The sequence below is a fragment of the Rhipicephalus microplus genome, chromosome 3 (genome assembly GCF_043290135.1).
Source record: "Rhipicephalus microplus isolate Deutch F79 chromosome 3, USDA_Rmic, whole genome shotgun sequence".
NCBI classification, from domain to species: domain Eukaryota; kingdom Metazoa; phylum Arthropoda; class Arachnida; order Ixodida; family Ixodidae; genus Rhipicephalus; species Rhipicephalus microplus.
The window spans coordinates 79507548-79529860 of record NC_134702.1 but is presented as its reverse complement, the minus strand read 5'-3'; positions in this window follow the sequence as shown (position 1 = coordinate 79529860).

Genomic DNA, 22313 nt, shown 5'->3' with positions numbered 1-22313 from the left:
GCTCAAAACGAATGCGTTAAAATATTTGTAACTAGACAAGAGTATTTATTTATTTATTTATTTATTTACTTATGAATACTGCAATCCCTACTAGGGATTTTCGCAGAGTGGGTTACATGAATTACATGAATGCTCAACATGAAGACGAACAAATTTTCAAAACAGGAAGATAAAAACACACAGAAACAAAAGTACGCACAAAGCAACCCAAATACGCAAATATTCGAACGTTTATGGGGACAGAGCTTAATTGGCATGCTATATTAAACACTGTTATTGAGGCTAGAAGAAAACGATGTTAAGGATGGCTATAAAACTTCAGTGTTGGTTAGTTTTGGGGTTTTAGGGTGCTGGTTAGTGGTTCGGTGTTGGTAGTTCGGTGTTGGTTGGTTAGGATAAACATGAGCCTACGTAAGGCTGACAATAATGAAGATTTGCACATCGTACCATAGGTGAACAGAAACAGCACAGCTCACTCAAACGCACGCGAGAAACGTATTTCGTGCTTATGGGGCTCACCCGGACTCAGACTCACAAAAATATTACTCAACCGGGCTCACCCAGATATCAAACTCACGGCCCGAATCTAAATGAGCCTCAGTGCACTGAGCTGACTTATTAGTGAGTTGTTCGACTTTTATTATTGCGATAGCGATTATAAAGACACTCTCGGCTGGACTTCGCCGCTGGCGTCGGCGTGAGCATCGGCGTTGATGTTATGCACTGAATATGTATACGTATCTATATGTACGAAAACACAAGAAAGAAAAAAATTCCCAGAAAGAAACACTCCGGCGCACAGAATCAAACGTGGGACCTCCGCGTCGTGAATCCGAGGCGTTAACCACTGAGCCACCGAGAGGTAAAAGCTTCATCATTGAAACGGCAAGCTATTCATATCTACCATTTACCGTTGTTGGCGGGCATCTCGGGGGGGGGGGGGGGATTCGGCACACGAGAGACGATCTAGTATTCATTTGCCGGTACGCCATGTATATATACTGCGCAGTCCTTGCCTTTCCCCTTAAAGTTTCCAGGAGGGCACAGTGCTGCTGTGGACTCCTTTGTCGAGGCATACGTACTTACATGTTCTCAAAACTCCCAGGGTGGTGAATCCGAGAGAGGGCATTCATCAGCACAGGCAGCATTTCTTTCGCTCTCATGACATGATCGGCAAGATTACGCACTAGTATGCAACGTGCAGAGTTAGCTGGTAACCCTAAGGAATGTTTCGCACGGATGGGTGGGACCTGGGTGAGCTAATCAAGGTGTGCATAGCTTGTTTTTCTGCATAGAAAAATATAATCAGAAAATCCTAAAGGGGGCACTCCCCCCCCCCCCCCCCCGTTGCACACCCCTGCGGATGTGCAGACTAAGAAAGGCTCCTTGGTGCTTATTCATTTATGAATGAAAATAATGCACACAAAAAGTGTATACACGAGTCAAGGAGGACGCACACCGCCGTACTCAAAACTTTCGGGGAATGTTTTTTTTTTTTTCAAAAATCAGTACAGGGGTGGTCAGAAGGTACAAGGAAGTGCTCTAGCAGGATTGCATGGGTCAGTGTCTGGTGAGTTTTTTTACTACTTACACGTAATGAACAGCAGTTATGTTGCAGTTGATTCTGTGGTGTTGATGGTGTTGTTGAGGTAGTAGTAGTAGTAGTAGTAGTAGTAGTAGTAGTAGTAGTAGTAGTAGTAGTAGTAGTAGTAGTGATGGTGGCGGTGATGGCGGTGGTGGTGCATGTCATGCATGTGGTGGTCGTGGCCGTCGTCGTCATCATCATATTCATCTCCTCCTCATCCTCCTTCTTATCATTATCATCACTGTTGTCGTCGTCGTCGTGGTCTTCGTCATCGTCGTGGCGGCAGTGTTAGTAGCGGTAGTAGGTGTTGTAATTGCCTCCATGAAGAGTAATCCCACCCATCATTGCACCGGGTCAACTTGCCCGTTGTGTACCCGAGTTGTGCGAAAAAAAAAAAACGAAAGTATCACAGTTGAATCTGTTTGAGAAAAAAAAACACGTCCGAATGGATGCACAAAAAGGATATGACGTGGTGGTTTTAAGCTGAGGCAAAAAAAGAAACTAGGTCCGGAACTGCCATCCGAGCTGCACCACGCCCACCATTCCGGGTCGCTATCCCGCTACCCCAGAGTGTGGGAGCTTTTGCCTGCTGCGTGTCCACTCTGGGCCGGTTCGCTCCTCCTTGGACGAACTGGTCCACCACCGGGCTCACCCGGGGTCACCATATCGACGCCCCACTTAGTGCGGAATTCCCGCCGACATGCGACGGTGCAGGACTCTCCGGCCTCAGCTGTCCTGTAGACCAGGCCGCCCATTGATTGATTGATCGATTGATTGATTGATTGATTGATTGATTGATTGAATGAATGATTGATTGATTGATTGATTGATTGATTGATTGATTGATTGATTGATTGATTGATTGATTGATTGATTGATTGATTGATTGATTGATTGATTCGTGGGGTTTAACGTCCCAAAAGAGACGCCGTAGTGGAGGGCTCCGGAAATTTCGACCACCTGGGGTCCTTTAACGTGCACCCAAATCTGAGCACACTGGCCTACAACATTTCCGCCTCCATCAGAAATGAAGCCGCCGCAACCGGGATCCGAACCACCCGGCCTCCCAGACACTGGATTACAGGAACGTGCCGCATCCCCCAACCGAACGCTGAGCTACAGGTATTGGCTTCTACACCTGCCCGACCACTTCGTATTCTGTATTTGTTTCCTTTTTGTGTAGAAAATACCACGTGGTTAGCTGATTCTCCGAATTTATCGGGAACAACTTGTTAGTATTGAAAATGCTCGCCTCGTAGGTGCGAAAAGCCTTTACGAATCCGTGTGCTACCTCTAAGCCGTCACGTAGTTCCTTGCTTAATGTGCGGCGGAATTTTCGAATCATGAATGAGCGCTTCGCTACACTGCTAACCCAGCGCCCAGGGACCGAAAAGTTTTTTTTTTTCTTTCCCTTACTGCTGCTCTCCATCTGTGAACCTCGCCCGTCATCGTTACTTTCCTGTATAGGCTTTTGAAATTTCATACGCATGCAGCTTGAACAACCTAGTTGAGTAACCGTGCTGAGGTTTTAGTCGTAGTCAGCCGCTCACTGCATATGGATCAACCTGAAGACTTCAGTGTACACCCTTCTGTTATGAATCTGCTGCACATATCCCGACGTTTATACACTCCAAGGCAAACTTTGCTCGGTGGCTCGCGCCAACTTTGATCACCGAATCTAAGATGTCCCTCCACGACACGTACGCTCAAACACAGTGTCAATTCTACATTTAGGTTAGCCACACCTGAGCTCTGTGAGGCCATGCTCCTTAGCGTGTACCAGGATGACCGACGCTGGGCAGTCCAGCTGGCCGAAGACGCTGCCAAGACGCAAGGTCTGGCCACCGCCTGAGAAAAGAAGGCTCCACTTCAGGGCTAGCCTCCCGGCCCCAGCATCCCTTGACTCCAGTAAAACAAAAAAAGCTTTGTTCTCTCTGTTGTTGTTGTTGTTGTTGCCCCTTCGCACTGGCACATACCCACTATGGGGGATTGGCCATGAAATCTAGAAGTATCCTATATGAGATATATTAAAAGGTTTATCCTTAATGAAAAAACTAATGATGTAATAGAAAATAATAATTAACTAAAAAGGAATATTAAACTAAACAAATAATTGAAGATTGAATCAAGAAGAGAAAAGGTGAGGTAATACTACAGTGGAAGACAGAAATTTTGAGTAGACCAGACAATCGAGCTTATCTCACCCGGTCACAATCAAATGAATATGCAAATTTCATTCAAAATTAGACAAGTGTCTTCAGAAATATATTTAAGCAGGCATTATTATGACATGCGCTTTGATTCTCGAATGAAATTGCATACAGCATCGAATACGCTCCTGTGGCAATGTCCCAAGCTAAAGGCACCGAAACTTAGAACATTATCTGCAGTTAAATTTAAACCTACTGCTTGAAACGGAACAATTAAAAGTCTTTTCCTAATTAATGAATAGTTTTTACATGTTATAAAGTAATGCTCTATTGTTTCCGTTTCTTCACAGAATGGACACAGGGGGGATATCGCCAGACCAGCTCTGTGCAAGTAAAAGTTTAATGGAGGGACACGACATCGAAATTTGGTTAAAATAACTTCTAACTTTTTAGATTGACTCCACTGAGGTTTCCAGGGGTATGTTAGGTGCTGATAGTCCGTATATTTAGTAATATTTTCCATAATATCCGTATAAATAGCCCATTTTCTATATCTGATCGACACTATGTGTTCCGATTCTGGTAGTACCGAGATCACAGGGCCATCAAGTGTGGCTCGAGATAGTGAATCGGCTATTTCATTCAACCGTATGCCACAGTGTCCCGGGACCCAGACTAACTTCAGGAACTTCACATGAGGTGGAACTAATGTTTGTAATGTCGCTAGAGCTCTTGATTGTTCTGAAGCTGTGAGAGTAGTACACAGCGAAAGAGAATCAGTAATTATCATTGCACTCTCTTCGTTTGAAGGAAGTTTTCGTAGCGCTAAAATAATAGCCAGGAGCTCAGCTTCGAAAACCGGAGTGAAGTTCTCTCTGTCCTGCACAGCTATCTTCTTCATAAACCTTGTTCACCATCAGCATCAGCATCATCCTCGTCATCATCAGCCTGATTACGCCCACTGTGGGACAAAGACCTTGTTACGATACCGTTATTAGCCAAACATCCGTTTTACACATGTGAAGTCCCTCAAGGGGGAGCACACTTTTAGGCCCACTATTCTTTTATTTTTAACAGTGAAGCTACTTAAGTTATCGGTAACTTGTTGTCCACAGGTCGGTGTACGCCACAGGGATCGCGCACGCACCATACCCAGTTGACCAGAGGCGAGCGTTAAATGAAAGTGGAGCACGTGAAACACGTGAACGAGAGTGAGAGATATGAGGAGAAAATATAATGAGATAATGAAGTAGGGAAAGAGACAGAGACAAAGAGAGGGAGAGAGACAGAGAGAGTAGAAGGAAGATAAAAACAAAGATCTATAAAAAAGAGGAGATATAAAGGTAAACAGACAGAAAGAGAGAAGCAATTAGAAACAGACATGAAATTGATATAGAAGAAATAGAAACCGAGACAGAATGAGAAAGAAAAAAGAAACAAACAAAGAGGTAAAACAGCAGAGAGAGAGAGAGATAGAAAAAAGTAGAAGGAGAAAGAAAGATAAAAAATAACTTAAAAAGCAGATAAAAAAATACGTACATCAAACATTGGGAAAGAAAAAGGAAGAGAAGAAAGAAAACATGAAAGAAACAAGAAACGTGACCCAGCTTCAAGCTTGCAGCCTTAAGTGCAACGCCGCCCTAGTTACTTTTGTTACTCATTTCTTTCGCATTCGGAACTCTTTCTTTCTACATATGCCGGTGGCATTCCGGAATTTTGAAAAAACATGGGGTTTAACAGCGGTCGCTCTCCTACAGATGAATCCGCTTCCTTTTTCAGAATTGCACAAAAACAACAGCATATATTTAAAGCTGTTTGAAGACCAAAAACATCGGAAGACCAAATACAATGACATGCCGGTTTCACTCGGCATGTCATTTTCATACGCTGTTAATTCTGTTATCGCAATTCAAAGTGTAAGGAATCGGTGATGTCGGTGCGCTCTTCGACTGCGACTGACACGCGTCTATACTCTCACTGTCAGTGTTTTGATGCGGTGTCTTTGTTCTCTCGACTGTGTCTGCAGCATATTTAGATAATCCTAGTACGCATTACCAAACTTGAATACGCGTCTGTGATGCCGAATGGTATTTATAATTCCAGCAGTAAAACCACGGACCGAGTACGAAAATAAAAACATTCCTCAGCAAGCATAACGATCACTTCGCAAGAGGCGTCTCTGGATATGTCATTTTACAACCCTCTTGAATTGTTCTCATTTCTATTACTTCACTGTCGATGGAATTCCGCTGACCTGCTATTTCTTTTCAGGCTTGTTCAAGGTATCCGAACCTGCCTCGAACTGCTTAGTTATGCGTTGCAAAAATGTGCGAACTCCACGTAAGACAACAAGAAGGCCAAGAGAGTTCCCCGTACCCGCTGGTTTCGTTCGACCCTCTCCGGTGCACAGCAAACACGTTCCTTTAGGGTAAAAAGCCTTAGATGTACGCCACCCCCTTCTCCTGAAATTTGGATTTTATCGAGAATAAGCAGGAATATATGGCTATTCTAAAACATTTGGTAGGTGCACCACTCCCGATTAAAATTTCTGGCTGTACGGGCCTGGTGCACAGTATTTAGTCTTTTAGGTTCAGAGCACTTTCAGTGGCCGGCTGTCGCATACGCATCATGTGCTGTAACATATACACTGTTGTACGCTCCCGCCGTCGATGGATATAACCCTGTACTTCTCCTTCTCCTCTTCTCATGGTTCTTACCCAATGCAGAGAATTGACCGGGTGTTAGGTTAATTTTTTTTTTTTGCCTAGTGTTTTTTCGCACTACTTCTCGTAAAAGCTAGGAATAGATAATCAAAGAAACTTAATTGCGAAATATTAGTATTTATATGTTTAAAAGGATGAAGAATTTAGCTCAATGTTCTTTTAGTAGACTGATAAATTCCGCTGTGGCATAGTAAAGATCCCTGTGACTGTAGCCCACAGTAGAGGCGCCAAATGAAAGAACAACTGATTCGGATAATTACAGACCCAAGTTTCGAAGAGGTGGTGCTATGAATATTCTCCTCAATTACGTGTACCGGTGACAGTATAGAAAGACATGACTGATTGTTTCCTCCTCCTTACAGAAGAGACACAGGGGAGCCAGCGCTTGACTTGCTCAATGCAGGTAAAAGTTGAGGGAGGTAACACTCATGTGCAACATTTGAACGCGTTCTCGCGCCTAGAAGGAGTCTTCCTACTCTTCGGAAACCTTGATTTTTGATCGCTTATCAGCAGAAAAAAAAAAAGAACCTTGTGTGTTTCGGCTAACGCATAGAAAGTCATACCTTCCTGTATAGAACTCAGTGACGTAACGCATGCGAAACCACGCATAGAAATAGAAAAAAAAAAATGAGAAAAAAGGAATCGGCCAGCGCGAAATAGAGAGAGGTATAGGGAACAAATTTGAAGAAGAATAGACAGTGCAAGATAGAGAAAGAAGTTTATGAGAAGAGAAGAAGAAGCGAATGTAGGTAAAGAAATAAACACAAAAAAAACGGGAGAAGAAAAAAAAAGAGAGGAGAAAAGAAAGTTCAAAAGAAACAAAGCCCAGCTCCAGATTCTCTTCGGGCTTGGCGCCCCTAGTGCGAAACAGCCTTAGTTCTTTTACTCTTACTTTGACAATCTCGATCATTTTTCGTAGCTCAAAGTCACTGTTTATTTGTGAGCTAGGGGGAGAGGGCAATTACACATTTTAGTTTGGTGGTGCTTTTTTTTTTTTTTTTGAAGGGCAAAAGAGGGCAGGCAAAAGCTTCGGAGTGAATGGTGCCCTTCCGCCGTGACCTTCGATCTCATTATAGCTTCTCCGGTACCTTATAGACTGCCCTGCACGTTATAGGCAGGACATTACAGGTTTTCGGGTACAGGGTTCTGCATGAAAACAAGCTTTATTTCAAAGGTGTCCTTCAAGAACCCTGCAGTCAAGTCCCGGCGCCTACTGAGTAAATGCCGAAGCAGCAACAAAGCCTCTGAGACTCGATCGCGGCCAGGCTCAACGTGGCGGCAAACTTGAATTCAGATCTCTGAAAATTTCGTTTTGCCAATATATTGTGCACACCGGAGACCACTCATTTTCTAACATGAACACAATATTTGTGCTGCACAACCCTCGCATTTGATCTGAAAGTCTTCAAACAGTGTGAAGTACTGTTTGTTAAATAAGCAACCATTGTCTTTCAAAACGTATGACCCAACTATGTTGCATTTGATTTTGTAATGTTGCTGCTGTTGGTGATACTAGTTGTCGTATTAGTGTGAATGTTATTTGTTATATTATTGAATTAGTAGAAGTAGCCACAGAAGTATGAATATTTGTAGTAGTAATAGTGGAAGTGGTGGTAGTATACTAGTCGTAGGAGAAGTAGCAATTTTAGGAACCGTAGCAGTAGTTACTTTCGCACTACGTAATCCTATCATTCATTGAACTGGTTCAAATTACATCGTTATATGCCAGAGCTATGCGAAGAAAGAACTACCCAAAATATTTCAAATTAAACTGCATGGCTAAAAAAGAGAAAAAGATACAAAGAAGAGTACTCAACACCAAGTGCCAACGTCAATCTCTGAAGAAAAAAAAAATTGGAGAATAGGTCCGGAACTAGGAGAATAGGTCCGAAACGGCCGCAGGCGCATCAAGAGCGTGACATGTAGTCATGTTGTTACATGACACGCATATCATGATTTTCATGTTATGGTCTGTCGCTTGTGTTCGACATACAATCATGTCATACTATACCAGTTTTGCACATGCCATGTGAACAAAACCACCGCAAGAACTGCAGGACCAAGAAAGGTAAATTATGGCATTCATGGCCTACATGTCATGATTTTCATGTTATGACTAGTCAAATATGTTCTTCATACAGTCATGTTATGCCATACCAAGTTTAGTATCGATACCATTATCGAAACGGCCAGGAGAGCTAAAAGTCGTAGGCGGCTAGATAGATAGATAGATAGATAGATAGATAGATAGATAGATAGATAGATAGATAGATAGATAGATAGATAGATAGATAGATAGATAGATAGATAGATAGATAGATAGATAGATAGATAGATAGATAGATAGATAGATAGATAGATAGATAGATAGATAGATAGATAGATACGCTCAATGTCGCCGAAGCTTGCTAAGATTGATTGATTGATATGTTGATTGATATGTGGGGTTTAACGTCCCAAAACCACTATATGATTATGAGAGACGCCGTAGTGGAGGGCTCCGGAAATTTCGACCACCTGGGGTTCTTTAACGTGCACCCAAATCTGAGCACACGGGCCTACAACATTTCCGCCTCCATCGGAAATGCAGCCGCCGCAGCCGGGATTTGAACCCGCGACCTGCGGGTCAGCAGCCGAGTGCCTTAGCCACTAGACCACCGCGGCGGGGCGGATTGATATGTTGGGTTTGACGTCCCAAAACCACTATATGATTATGGGAGACGCCATAGTGGAGGGCTCCGGAAATTTTGACCCCCAGGGGTTCTTTAACGTGCATCCAAATCTGAGCACACGGGCCTACAACATTTTCGCCTCCATCAGAAATGCAGCCGCTGCAGCCGGGATTCGATCCGGCGACCTGCGGATCAGCAGCCGAGTACCTCAGCCACTAGACCACCGCGGCGGGGCGAAGCTCGCTAAGAAATGCTTCGCATGTAAAAAAAAGTGGTTTTAAGTGCGCCAAGATATTCAAAGAGATTATGTGAGAGAGAAAAATGGAAACTTGATTGATTGATTTGTGGGGTTTAACGTCCCAAAACCACCATTTGATTATGAGAGACGCCGTAGTGGAGGGCTCCGGAAATTTTGACCACCTGGGGTTCTTTAACGTGCACCCAAATCTGAGTACACGGGCCTACAACATTTCCGCCTCCATCGAAAATGCAGCCGCCGCAGCCGGGAATCGAACCCGTGACCTGCGGGCCAGCAGCCGAGTACCTTAGCCACTAGACCACCGCGGCGGGGCAGAAAAATGGAAACTTAAAGATGATACTGGATAGGGGGATCTCGGAGCTTCTATGGTTGGGTCCCTATGTCCAGAGATCCACTGGCCTATGCCGCCCGCCAGACTTGATCTAGGAGCGCGAGCTCCACTTGCGGGTCCGAGCTTTCAAGTTGTCGTCCCACTGCGCCATACTAGGTGCTAAAGGTTTGCCGAGAAAATTGGCGAGATCACTTTGCTCATACGATCACACCCCCACAAGATGAAGCAGAGAGTCATCCTACTACCACGTCATGGTGCACGAACACAAGGCTCGGTAAATCATCGCTTTGACATTGGCGTGTGCAGGTTGTTGTAATGAGAGATAAAACGTGCATGAGTTGCAATGTGTCTTTACAAGTTGTTTACTATAGGTTTTATCGAACTAATGCTATTGCCCAAATAGCATGTGTGATCACAAACGAAACATCAGTGGCAAGTTAGCGCTGTGTGTGCGTCTCTCTCTTTTCTGTGTATTTGTCGTGGTATGATATAGCCATATGAATAATGTGTCCACAAAAAGTAATTGTTCTGCAATGATATATCGAACGAATGTCCCTGAAAGTAAGGCCCACGAGAAGGAAGAAAACACCAGAATATACAATAAAGCAAAACAATACCAAGTGAAAGTTGAATCTACCGTCACTTTCCATAAAAAAAAAAAAGATCTAGGTCCGGCACTGCTATCTGGGCTGCACCGTGGCGACCACTCCGGGCCGCTATCCCGCTACCGCAGAGCGCGGGAGCTTTTGCCTGCTGCGTCTCCGCCCTGGGCCGGTTCGCTCCTCCTTAGGCGACCTGGTCCACCACCGGGCTCACCCGGGGTCACCATATCGACGCCCCGCTTAGCGCGGACGTCCCGTCAACATGCTCGGCCGCGGTGCAGGACTCCCGGCCTCAGCCCGTCCTCTAGACCCGGCCTCCGAGACACTGGATTACAGGGGCTCGCCACATCCCCCGGCCGACAGCTGTGCTAGAAGTGGCGGCTTCTGTACCTGGCCGACCACTTCTTTTTCTGTCTTCGTTTCTCTTTATGAAGGGCATAGCATGTGATTAGCTGATTTCCCAAGTTTATCCTGTGCAACGTGTTAGTACGGAATGTGCACGTCTCGTAGGCACGGAAAGCCTCTACAAATCTGTGCGCTACGTGTACAGTAGTCACGTGGTTGGCTGCGTGAAATCTGGCGGGACTTTTGAACCACGTCCGAGTGATGTGCTGCGTTCGGAGAAAACGTGCAAGTTTTCGCGTTCTGTCCCGTACAACCACTCCCTTTCCTGTTTGCAAGCCACGTAGATTGTCGCTACGCTTCCCATTATACAATAGGTGACCCGTAAAATGGGCAATCACAGGGAACTGTGGGATACGACGGCTTCCGGTTCGACGCACTGCCCGGGTTAGCAGCGCCACGCGCGCATTTTTGTACAGCTCTGTTGAAAAAAAAAAAAACACCTCTCCGTGCATTATCAGTGCTTTATAAGTTGGGTTTTTTTTTTGTTAACCGTGACTGTGATGATCACAAGCTACGAAAGCCATGAATGGCAAGGAAACTTTTTTATCCCACTGAAATGATCTGCTATACTTTTATGCTGCTCGGGGGGTACTTGCAGTTTTGCTAGCAGATTAGTCGATACAGAAAACAGTTTTCATTGTATGGTACGTTACTGCTGATCTAAAATCGCCGTTTTAAAGATCTCAGGGGATGGGGATGACTGTGGCAGTATGCTAAGAGTTCATTTCAGGATCACTGCTTCGGCCAACATCGTCGGTCGATTGGCATGAAGCGCAGCACTTGTTGAGTGCGGTGAGATTTCCTTTTTTTCTAGCCTTCAGTGCGCTACAAGATGCATTTCTTAGTCGAAACCAGATGCTTATTTAAACGCTGATCTTGATCAAGCTGCGTGGCACGGTGGCACACAAACAATACAGTCAGACATTGACGGCGCCGAATAATCGAAACCCTCCGCTTTTTTAACGCACTTCTTCCTTTGGCTGCTGTCCTGCGCACAGTTTGACCAAGACAACGCAAATGGACTCGTCCAGCGCTTCGTGTAAACATACTCTTGAGTGAAGCTTTTGTGTTTTTTGTCATATATATGAGTGCAATGGCCGGCGCTCATATCGTATGGGAGGTCAATTTCACCCGCGCGTTCCCATAATATATTTCTCAGGCGCTTGCGCGACAATTCAATTCTCAATATATTATTCGCAGCAAATTCATGCGTAAGCTTTGTGTGCGTGTGCGTGCGTGTGTGTGTGTGTGTGTGTATGTGTGTGTGTGTGTGTGTGTGCGCGCGCGCGTGCGTGTGCGTGTGCGTGTGTGTGTGTGTGTGTGTATGTGTGTGTGTATGTGTGTGTGTGTGTGTGTGTGTGTGTGTGTGTGTGTGTGTGTGTGTGTGTGTGTGTGTGTGTGTGTGTGTGTGTGTGTGTGGTTTTCGCACACTCTGGCTTCAATGTTCCGTACTCAAAGGCTACCTGTACTCAAACCCTACCTCAAAGGCCACCACCCGCCTCAATTTTCTTCTTTAGCTTCATGGGAATCGATAGACGCCGTTTGGCTTTCACGCTCGAGTTGGAGCAGCCAACGGCTAAACAACTGTCCATGATTTATCAGGACGAAGATAAACGGTTGACCACGCGTGATTCCCGAATAATCTGAGGCTTGCGGCGAAGCGGTTTGCGCCGTCGTCTATCTCTTCTCGAACCGGAAGGCGGTAGCAGACGCTACCGAGGCTTGCACGTCACGTCACAGACAGGTTTTCTGCGCTGGGTACATGTATATGTTTTTATCGTATTTGAGAGTGTCATGGCAAGTGACATATAACCTGTGACGTTATTTTGTGCGTTCCCCGATTTCTTCTGTTCGCCAGCCAAGGGTGAACACAAAGAATCAGAAGCTGCACCGGCACTAATCTCATGACATCATTTCTTGCTTCGCGCAGTCGAGCAAGAGTTCAAACAGCAACTGGTACCTGAAGATGCGACCACAGTGACGTCAATACAAGTTATGTGTACACTTCGATGCCGACTCTTCAGTTGCGAGTCCCCTGTCTTTTTAATACACCATGTTATGTCATCGTAAGTGGGCAAACGTCTGCTTTTTGGTCAAGGCAACTACAGAGGCGTCCCTCAAGGGTCGCTGTTAGGCCCACTCCTCGTTTTAACTTTCGTTCATCATTTCTTACGGATTAGTCATTCTTCTTTTCTTTAGCATAAGCCATCGATATTATGACATTTAGGGCAATTTATTCTGTTATTGGCTTTTGCTTTAGGCAGCCAGTTTTCTTTTTGAGTTTGCAGTATTTCAGGGACCCAGCCTGTCGTACACCCACTGCCTCATGTCGCATGGTCCCGCAGTGCTCACTCAATAAGGGCCTAAAACAACGCTGGCAATGCCCAAAACCAATAGAAAATGAACCAAATAAAGTTACGGTAACTATAAATATAACCAAGAATTCTTCGCAATATAATTTGCCTAAAATTGTGAGAAACACTTCTGTATTATCCCGATGAAACCGGCACCGCGCAAAAGAGCGGGCTGGCACCTCGGCAAGCACGCGATTGCCAAGGTAATCACTCGAGTGCCCGAGCTACGCACTGTTCATGTTGCGCTGTATTGGAGCTACGAGAAGAGCACGATATAAAACTACGCCATGTCTTCGACAAGAACTACATTAGCGCTAGATATAGCACGGGATTGAAAATTACACTTGAATTCAGTGGAGTGAACCGGTGGTTAGTCAGGGGGCTCCCGACCCTTCTTAGTGTTTTGGGGAGGGGGGGGGAAGGGCTTGCAAATGTTCGCTCTTGAGATTTACTTTTCAAATATCATATTTGAATTACTTTTTCGGTATCATATTGCTCTCTAGATACATTGCAACACTTTTATAAACAGTCATGAAATGAATCCCCCAAAGGAGCTTATTGCTTCACCAATTCATCACCACAAGAATTTTCAGAATCCGTCCAGTACGAGCGGAGTTGCAAAGATTTGTCGCGAATGGCAATCACATTCTCTATTTTTTGATTCCAACGAAAGCGCCGAATGCGAAGCAGAGGGAGATGACACAGGTGAAGAAAATGCGTCACGCGAGTCTCGTGACCTTGAGCACTTTTTCTTTTTTTTTCAATAAGCAGCTTTTCAGTACGATCGCGCGCACGCGCATGGGCAAGTCACGGCCTCCCGTGGCAGTCCCTGTACCAATCGATGCACCATGCTCAAATCAGCCAATGTCTGGTACTAGGCCTGGGACGTGGTGATTTTGGGCCTGTAGCGTCATTTGACGAGAGAAAAAAAAGCATTTTTTAACTGACTTTGAGATTTTTTTTTTGATGCCAGGCTGCTTTATGCACTATTAATATTTGCATGCGTGTTCTCGGGAGCCTTGACTACCGATGGGAAGCATTTTCTGACCATGCTCAAAAAGTTTTGCAGGGTCCCTATAAAACCAACTCTGAAATCTGAAACCCCCCCAATCAGTGTAAACTAAGTACAAAAACAGTGATAACTATCTCTGCGAAAAAATGCACTTTAGAGGTCGTGGGTCGTGCTTTCTGAATTGCTACGTGTGACTTCCGACGAGAAAGAAATGTTTATTATGCTGGCATTCGAAGCCTAAAGTAAACAATCCACGATGATCTATACCGTTATTTATGTGTATAGACGATTCGGTGGAAGTCATTGGGAATGAAGTATCACTGTGATTGCTTGAATTATCGAATATAATCTTGCTATTAAAAGAAATCGCTGGCGAATATGTACACGCCTTGCAAGAAAGATGACAGGGTTAACTAGGAGGTGAATAGTATACACGATTAGAGCTGCAGCTGAAGGAAAGCTGTTCGTCTGCCCCTGTAACGATGTTGAAGGACGATGTTGAAATGTAACGATGTTGAAGGACTCGGGGTATAATAAAACGTATTTATTAAAGGGCGAACCTGTGCCCACAACTCAAAGGGACTATGGTCGTAGCACGTTACAGCAGAACGGCAAGATGTCTTCTTCTTCTACTTCTTCAAGAAGAGTCCCAAGCGCGTGGCACACATCAGCAGGGGCCAGCTGGGTTCTCGTGCTATCATCATCGTCTCTGCGCAACACTAGACGGCGCCCATGTTTGTCTCTGTGCGCGTGGTGATGGGCGCGTTGTTTGAATGCAGGCACTATGTCGTGGCATAATCCCCCTCCTCACGCGCATCGTCCCGATGCGTCAGGCAATGAATAGATTCGTGGTAGGCGTAGGCGTCACTGGTCTTCCGGTGATCTCTCATAGTACGGCTTCATCCGGACTACATGTACAACCTCTGTAGGGTTGCGGCGTTTTGAGCTCCCGTGTATAGCGGATCTGGCTTGGTAAGTTACATCGCTTACACGATGGAGTACTTCGTAAGGCCCGAAGTAGTGGCTAAAAAGTTTTTCAGAAAGTCCGCGGCGACGCACTGGGGTCCATATCCATACTTTGTCACCTGGTTGAAAATGCGCTTCGGTACGACGCTGATTGTACCGATAGGAGTCGATACGTTGTTGGCGGCGTATTCTGTATCTCGCCATCTGTCGTGCTTCCTCGGCTCTTTGCAGGAAGTCGTCTAGGCCAGGTGGATTGCTGCTTTCATCATTCAGTGGTAACATGGCATCCAGTGGAGTGGTGACTCTTCGGCCGAATACAAGTTCAAATGGTGTCACTCGCGTTGTTTCTTGAACGGCTGTATTATATGCGAACGTGATGTAGGGCAATATTTCATCCCACAGTTTATGTTCGACGTCGATATACATTGAAAGCATATCAGTCAGAGTTCTGTTCAAGCGCTCCGTTGGGCCATTTGTTTGAGGATGGTATGCTGTAGTTCTTATCTGGTCTGTGTGAGTCATTCGCATCAGACATTTCATTAGGTCTGCAGTAATACTGGGCCACGATCTGTAATTACCACGCTGGGTGCACCATGTCTGAGGACTATGTTGTTGATGAAGAACTTGGCAACTTCAAGAGATGTTGCAGTGTACAGCGAGTCAGTCTCAGCATAGCGAGTGAGATAGTCTGTGGCTACGACTATCCACATCTTGTGTGCAGTCGATGTCGGAAACGGGCCTAGGAGATCCATACCAACTTGTTGAAATGGGGCATGCGGTGGTTCTATTGGCTGGAGGAGGCCTGCAGGTTTCACGGATGGAGTTTTGCGTCTTTGACACTCACGGCAAGTTTTCACATAGCGCTGAACTGATGATAACAGTTTTGGCCAGTAGTATTTTAGGTGAATTCTGGCGAATGTACGACTGACACCCATGTGCCCAGATGTTGGCTCATCATGACATGCGTGCAGAATCTCGTTTCGTAAAGGTGCAGGTACAACGAGTAAAAACTTGTCACCATGAGGCTTGAAGTTCCTCTTGTAAAGGACCCCTTCCCGAAGACAGAACGAAGGGAGCCCTCTAGATAAAGTGCGCGGGACTTTAACGTTGAGTCCTTGGAGACGCTGTATAAGCGGCAGCAAATCGGGGTCATTTTGTTGTTGTTCAGCGATTTCTGATGCCTGGACGACGCCTAGAAACGGGAAGTCTTCTTCCTCCGGCTCACTCGTCTCCACTGGTGCGCGTGACAGGCAGTCGGCATCGCTGTGCTTTTTCCCAGATTTGTATACCACAGTAACATCGTACTCTTGTAGCCTAAGGCTCCATCTTGCTAGTCGGCCAGAGGGATCCTTAAGATTCGCCAGCCAACACAGGCAATGGTGGTCACTTACTGCTCGGAATAGTCTACCGCAGAGGTACGGCCGAAATTTACTTATGGCCCAAATGACCGCGAGACACTCTTTTTCGGTTGCAGAGTAATTTGTCTCAGCTTTCGAAAGCTTGCGGCTGGCATACGCTAGCACTTTTTCTTGGCCGTTTTGCCGCTGGACTAGAATGGCTCCGAGGCCGACGTTACTCGCATCAGTGTGAACTTCAGTTTCGGCAGTATCATCGAAGTGGGCGAGGATTGGAGAGGCTTGCAGGCGTGTTCTTAACTCATCAAATGCTTCCTGTTGTTCACTTTCCCACCTAAAGGGCACCTCGTCTTTTGTTAGATTAGTAAGTGGTTCAGCAATGTTCGAAAAATTTTCCACAAATCGCCGATAGTACGCGCATAAACCCAGGAAGCGACGTACTGATTTCTTGTCTTTGGGTGTCGGGAACTTCGCGATGGCAGCTGTCTTTTCGGGATCTGGCCGAACGCCGTCGGAGCTGACGACGTGTCCGAGGAATCGAAGCTCTTCAAAAGCGAAGTGGCATTTTTCTGGCTTGATGGTCAAGTCTGCTGAACGAATGGCTTCTAATACTGTGCGGAGTCGCTCTAGATGTTGGTCGAATGTAGCGGAAAATACGACAACGTCATCCAAGTACACCAAGCAGGACTGCCTTTCAGTCCCGCGATGACAGCGTCCATCATTCTCTGAAACGTAGCTGGCGCTGTGCACAGGCCGAATGGAAGCGCTTTAAATTCGTAGAGTCCGTCTGGGGTTATGAATGCCGTCTTTTCACGGTCGCGCTCATCCACCTCAATTTGCCAATATCCGCTCTTGAGATCAAGGGAAGAGAAGTATTTCGCACTCCGTAGTCGATCGAGTGTATCATCGATACGCGGCAGAGGGTATACATCCCGTTTCGTTACGCTGTTCAGTTTCCGATAGTCGACGCAGAATCGAAGGCTGTTATCTTTCTTTTTAACAAGCACTACGGGAGACGCCCATGGACTGCTGGAAGGCTGGATCACGTCATCTGAAAGCATCTCCTCCACTTGTTTCTTGATGACGTCTCTTTCCTTTTGCGATACTCGATATGGGTGTTGGTAAATCGGTCTCGTGGCTTCTTCTGTTATAATCCTGTGTTTTGCAATAGCCGTTCGTCGCACCTTAGAGGACGTTGAAAAGCAGTACGAAAACTCTTTTATAAGGGCAAACAATCGTTTCTTTTGATATTCTGAGAGCCTATGGTTGACGTTAACTGATGCGTCGACGTTGCAGGTCTCTTGTGGAGTGGTTGGCGTTGTCGCTAAACTGCATAGTTCAGTCGCCATGCAGAACTCGTGGAAATAGGCGATAGCCATACCTTGCGCGATGTGCTGACATTCATTCCCAAAATTCGTAAGGAGGACAACTGAGCGGCCATTCGTTAAGTGAACAACACCCCTTGCCACGCAAATTCCTTTGTTTAAAAATAGCTCTACGTTTCCATCCGCTATTCCTTCGTGGTCACAAAATGCCTTATTTTCAACAAGCACCATTACACTACAGCGAGGTGGCACTGTGACGTCATCATCAACAACGCGCAGAGCAGTAAGACGTCGCTTTTCCGATTCCTCCACCAACATAGCTTGTTCTGTCGAAAACGTTACACTGGATCTGCGCAGATTAATTATGGCTCCATTGGCTTGCAGAAAATCCATTCCTAGTATAAGCTCCCTTGAACAGTCCGGCAGCACGATGAAGTCAGCAACGTAAGTAAAGCCTCTTATTTCGAGCCTTGAGGTGCATCTGCCGAGCGGTGTAATAGTGTGGCCACCTGCCGTGCGTATCTGTGCCCCACTCCATTTTGTTACAACCTTTTTCAGTTTCTTTGCCAATTTGTGACTCATTACCGAATAATCAGCGCCGGTGTCAACTAAAGCATTCAGCTCGTATCCGTCTATTTTCAACCGCAAATCTGAAGTAATCTTCGCACTGCTGCGCTTATCCTCTGCAAACATAGCATCGTCACCTTGAAACCGCAATGGAGGATCTTCGCAACTGTCGTTATCAGCGGCCTCACCTCCACAGGTCGCTTGCTTCAGTTTTCCTGGTGTGGGCTTGTAGAACGGTGCCCAGACCGTGCGGAAGAAGCACGTGGGCTGGGTGATCTGTAACGCCTGGGCGACGGCGATCTTGGCTGATGTTGGCGTGGAGTGAGTGGGCTCTGGCGCGCGGACAAGTACTCTTCGATCTCGGTTGGCCGTTCACCGTTTCGAGGGCATGGTGCGTACAACGGAAAGCCCCTTAATCCTGCCTGTCGGTAAGGGCACAACCTATACAGGTGACCTGCTTCCCCACAATGGAAACACAAAGGCCTGCGCTCATGGTCACGCCAGATGTCACTTTTCCGGGGCCTTTGATCCACGTAGCGAGCTACACCACGGGCTCGTGGCAGGTAGGTAGCCGTCGGTTCCAGTGGACGAGGTGCGCTGCGTACCGTTTGTGGGCAAGGAGAGGCCATCGTAACTGCTGCATTGGTGTGCGCCGCGGGTTGTCTGAGTACTTCAGAGTACGTTGGTATGCGTTGGATCGGCTGTGGCGCACGCTCCGGCTCACGTATCATCTGCCTCAGTTCATCTCGTACTACGTCGACTACAGACAGTGTTGCTGTAGTGTGAGGTGCTTGCAACTTGCTGAGCTCTTCCCTGATCACCGACCTGATGAGTTCTCGCAGAGCGTCCATGTCACTTCGCTGGCGTCCACAGAAGACATTGGCAGGTGCCTAGTTTATGTCTCGATTGTACTGTCGAGCCCGCTGTTCTAGCGTTTTCTCTATGGCTGTCGCTTCCGTATGAAACTCCGCAACTGTTCGTGGTGGGTTGCGGACGAGAACAGCGAATAGCTCTTGCTTCACCCCACGCATGAGGTGGCGTAGCTTCTTGTCTTCGGTCATATGGGTATCTGCGCGCTTGAACAGGCGGATCATGTCCTCGATATACATTGCGACACTTTCGTTGGTGAGTTGGTTCCTGGATTCGAGCGCAGCCTGCGCCTTTCTTTGCGATCCCCGCTGGCATAAGTCGCAAGAGCTTGTCGCCGAAATTCATCCCAGGTCGTAAAGGAGGTTTCATGATTTTCATACCACGTCTTTGCGAAGTCCTCCAAAGCAAAGTATACGCGGCGGAGCTTCTCTCTCTCGTCCCAACCGTTCAAACGTGCCACTCTCTCAAAGAGGTTCAGCCAATCTCCTACGTCTTCATACGAGTCGCCATGAAATACTGGTGGCTGGTGAGGCTGATTTATCACCACTTGGGCTGGTGTTACATGACTTGTCATGGTGGTGGCGTCCATTGACTGAGTTCCCCTTGGCGTAAAGTGGAGCGGGCTGAATTCTGGTGAATCACCTCGAAGACGGCGACTGGTCCTCTGATGCACAGTTGTCGGCTCCGCTGTATCAACTGGCTGGTGGTAGGGGCTACGCTGTCTTGCGTTCGTAGGGCTTTGATTCATTACCCCGCACCTCCACCAGAAATGTAACGATGTTGAAGGACTCGGGGTATAATAAAACGTATTTATTAAAGGGCGAACCTGTGCCCACAACTCAAAGGGACTATGGTCGTAGCACGTTACAGCAGAACGGCAAGATGTCTTCTTCTTCTACTTCTTCAAGAAGAGTCCCAAGCGCGTGGCACACATCAGCAGGGGCCAGCTGGGTTCTCGTGCTATCATCATCGTCTCTGCGCAACACTAGACAGCGCCCATGTATGTCTCTGTGCGCGTGGTGATGGGCGCGTTGTTTGAATGCAGGCACTATGTCGTGGCAATATTTATATATAGAAGAGATAACATCTTCCGTTGATGGTTTAATTCCGAGTGACATATTGGCTAGTAGCATGCTGGAGCCTATATACGTACGAGTTACGCTTAAAAACTGACTTAGCGAACTATTGGCTTCTCAAATACATGCTCATGTCTTATTTCAAAACATGATTTTTATTTCATATAATTGCATATAAAACGTATACTTATGCAATACAAAGGACCATCAAGGGATCAATAGGTGTGTCCGTGTGTGCGTGTGCCCGGAAGCAGGGGCACTTGAATCACTTAAAATGGGGCAGAGATATGCTCTCATACATCGACTTAGCAATTGGGGGGGGGGGGGCAACAATGAATGTTCGCCACTCCGCCCATTGATGGGAAACACTGCGCACGCTTGCGTGTGTCCCCTCTCGAGATTTTTCTGGGTTTATGCCTCTGCTAAGAACGATAATATCGCAGCATTTAGCGCTAAATTTAGAACTATGCACCAACCTCAGAAGAGCTACGTTAGGGCTACATTAACGACACCATTAGGACAGCTTCCTTTTGATATTTTTTTTTACAGCGAAAGCTGTTATGAGACTTAGCATCTTGGGAGGTTGCTCAAGAGCCAACCAGCCAAACCGAGGAAGGCTACACAAACACCCCATCGAAGGAGCCCGAGCCTTAAGGCATCGAACGCGTTATTCGAAGGTCGCAGGTTCGGTTCACATTTACATTACAATTGGGTCTAATAACTTTCCCTATACATTCCTTGGCGTTATTGTCTGTTACATCTCATGAATAATATTATGTCAAAACAGGGAAAAACGAGCTTTTAAGTATACACTTCTTTCATATATAAATATATATATATATATATAGTGGGAGTAATAATTCAATGGGCCAGTTGTGCCATATCCCATACCTTCACGAATACCAACTGGCCCATTGAATTATTACTCCCACTATATATATATATATATATATATATATATATATATATATATATATATATATATATATATATATATATATATATATATAAGGGAAAGAAGTGTATACCTAAGGGCTCGTTTTTCCGTGTTTTAACACAATATTAATGAGATATAACAGACAGTAATGCCAAGGAATGTACAGGGGAAGTTATTAAAGCCAATGGAATGTAAATAAGAAGAAAGAAAAGTGGATGAAAAAATTACCAACTGTGAGCAGGAATCGAAGGTCGTAGGTTCGATTCCTGCTCACAGTTGGTAATTTTTTCATCCACTTTTCTTTCTTCTTATTTACATTCCATTGGCTTTAATAACTTCCCCTGTACATTCCTTGGCATTACTGTCTGTTATATATATATATATATATATATATATATATATATATATATATATATATATATATATATATATATATATATATATATATATATATATATATATATATATATATATATATCCCACATTGAGACATTAAGGCCGAGACCTAGCTCCCCATCGTGGACCCTCTGGAGAGTCCAAAAGTTGTGATGTTATGCCCAGACTGCGGAGAGCGGAAATCCACTTACTGTACGACGCTGCATCGGTGCCACGTACCCTAGAGCACTCCCAGAGTATGTGGTGTAAGGTGGCTAAACCACCACATTTTGTACACGAGTTAGTTAAATAAACCTCTGCATAAAGCTTGTGGAGAAAGGCGGGAATAGGGTAAGTTTCTGTTTGAAGCAATCGCAATGTACGCGCCTGTGCTCTATTTAGCTTCCTATGTGGAGGTGGAAAGTTTCTCCTATCCATAGCGTATGCTGGGTAAATTCAATGTATGTAGTTGGCGGATCCCTGTTTACGAAATCTCTAGGTCGACCCAAAGCTGCCCCATGGCCGCGGATAGCTAACCCTCGCACCCTGGAGTGGGCCGACATTGAGATTGATAATCCCTCTGTCCACGCACCATGTAAGGGTATAGGTTGAGAGCGACTTCACACCGAGTATGTTCTTGGCTTCGTCGCACAGAGCTCCAACACTGAAGGCACGAATGGCAGCTCTAGAATCGCTAAATATATGTTCATGACGCTGCTCTAAAAAAGCCAAGGCAAGGAGGCAGCCAA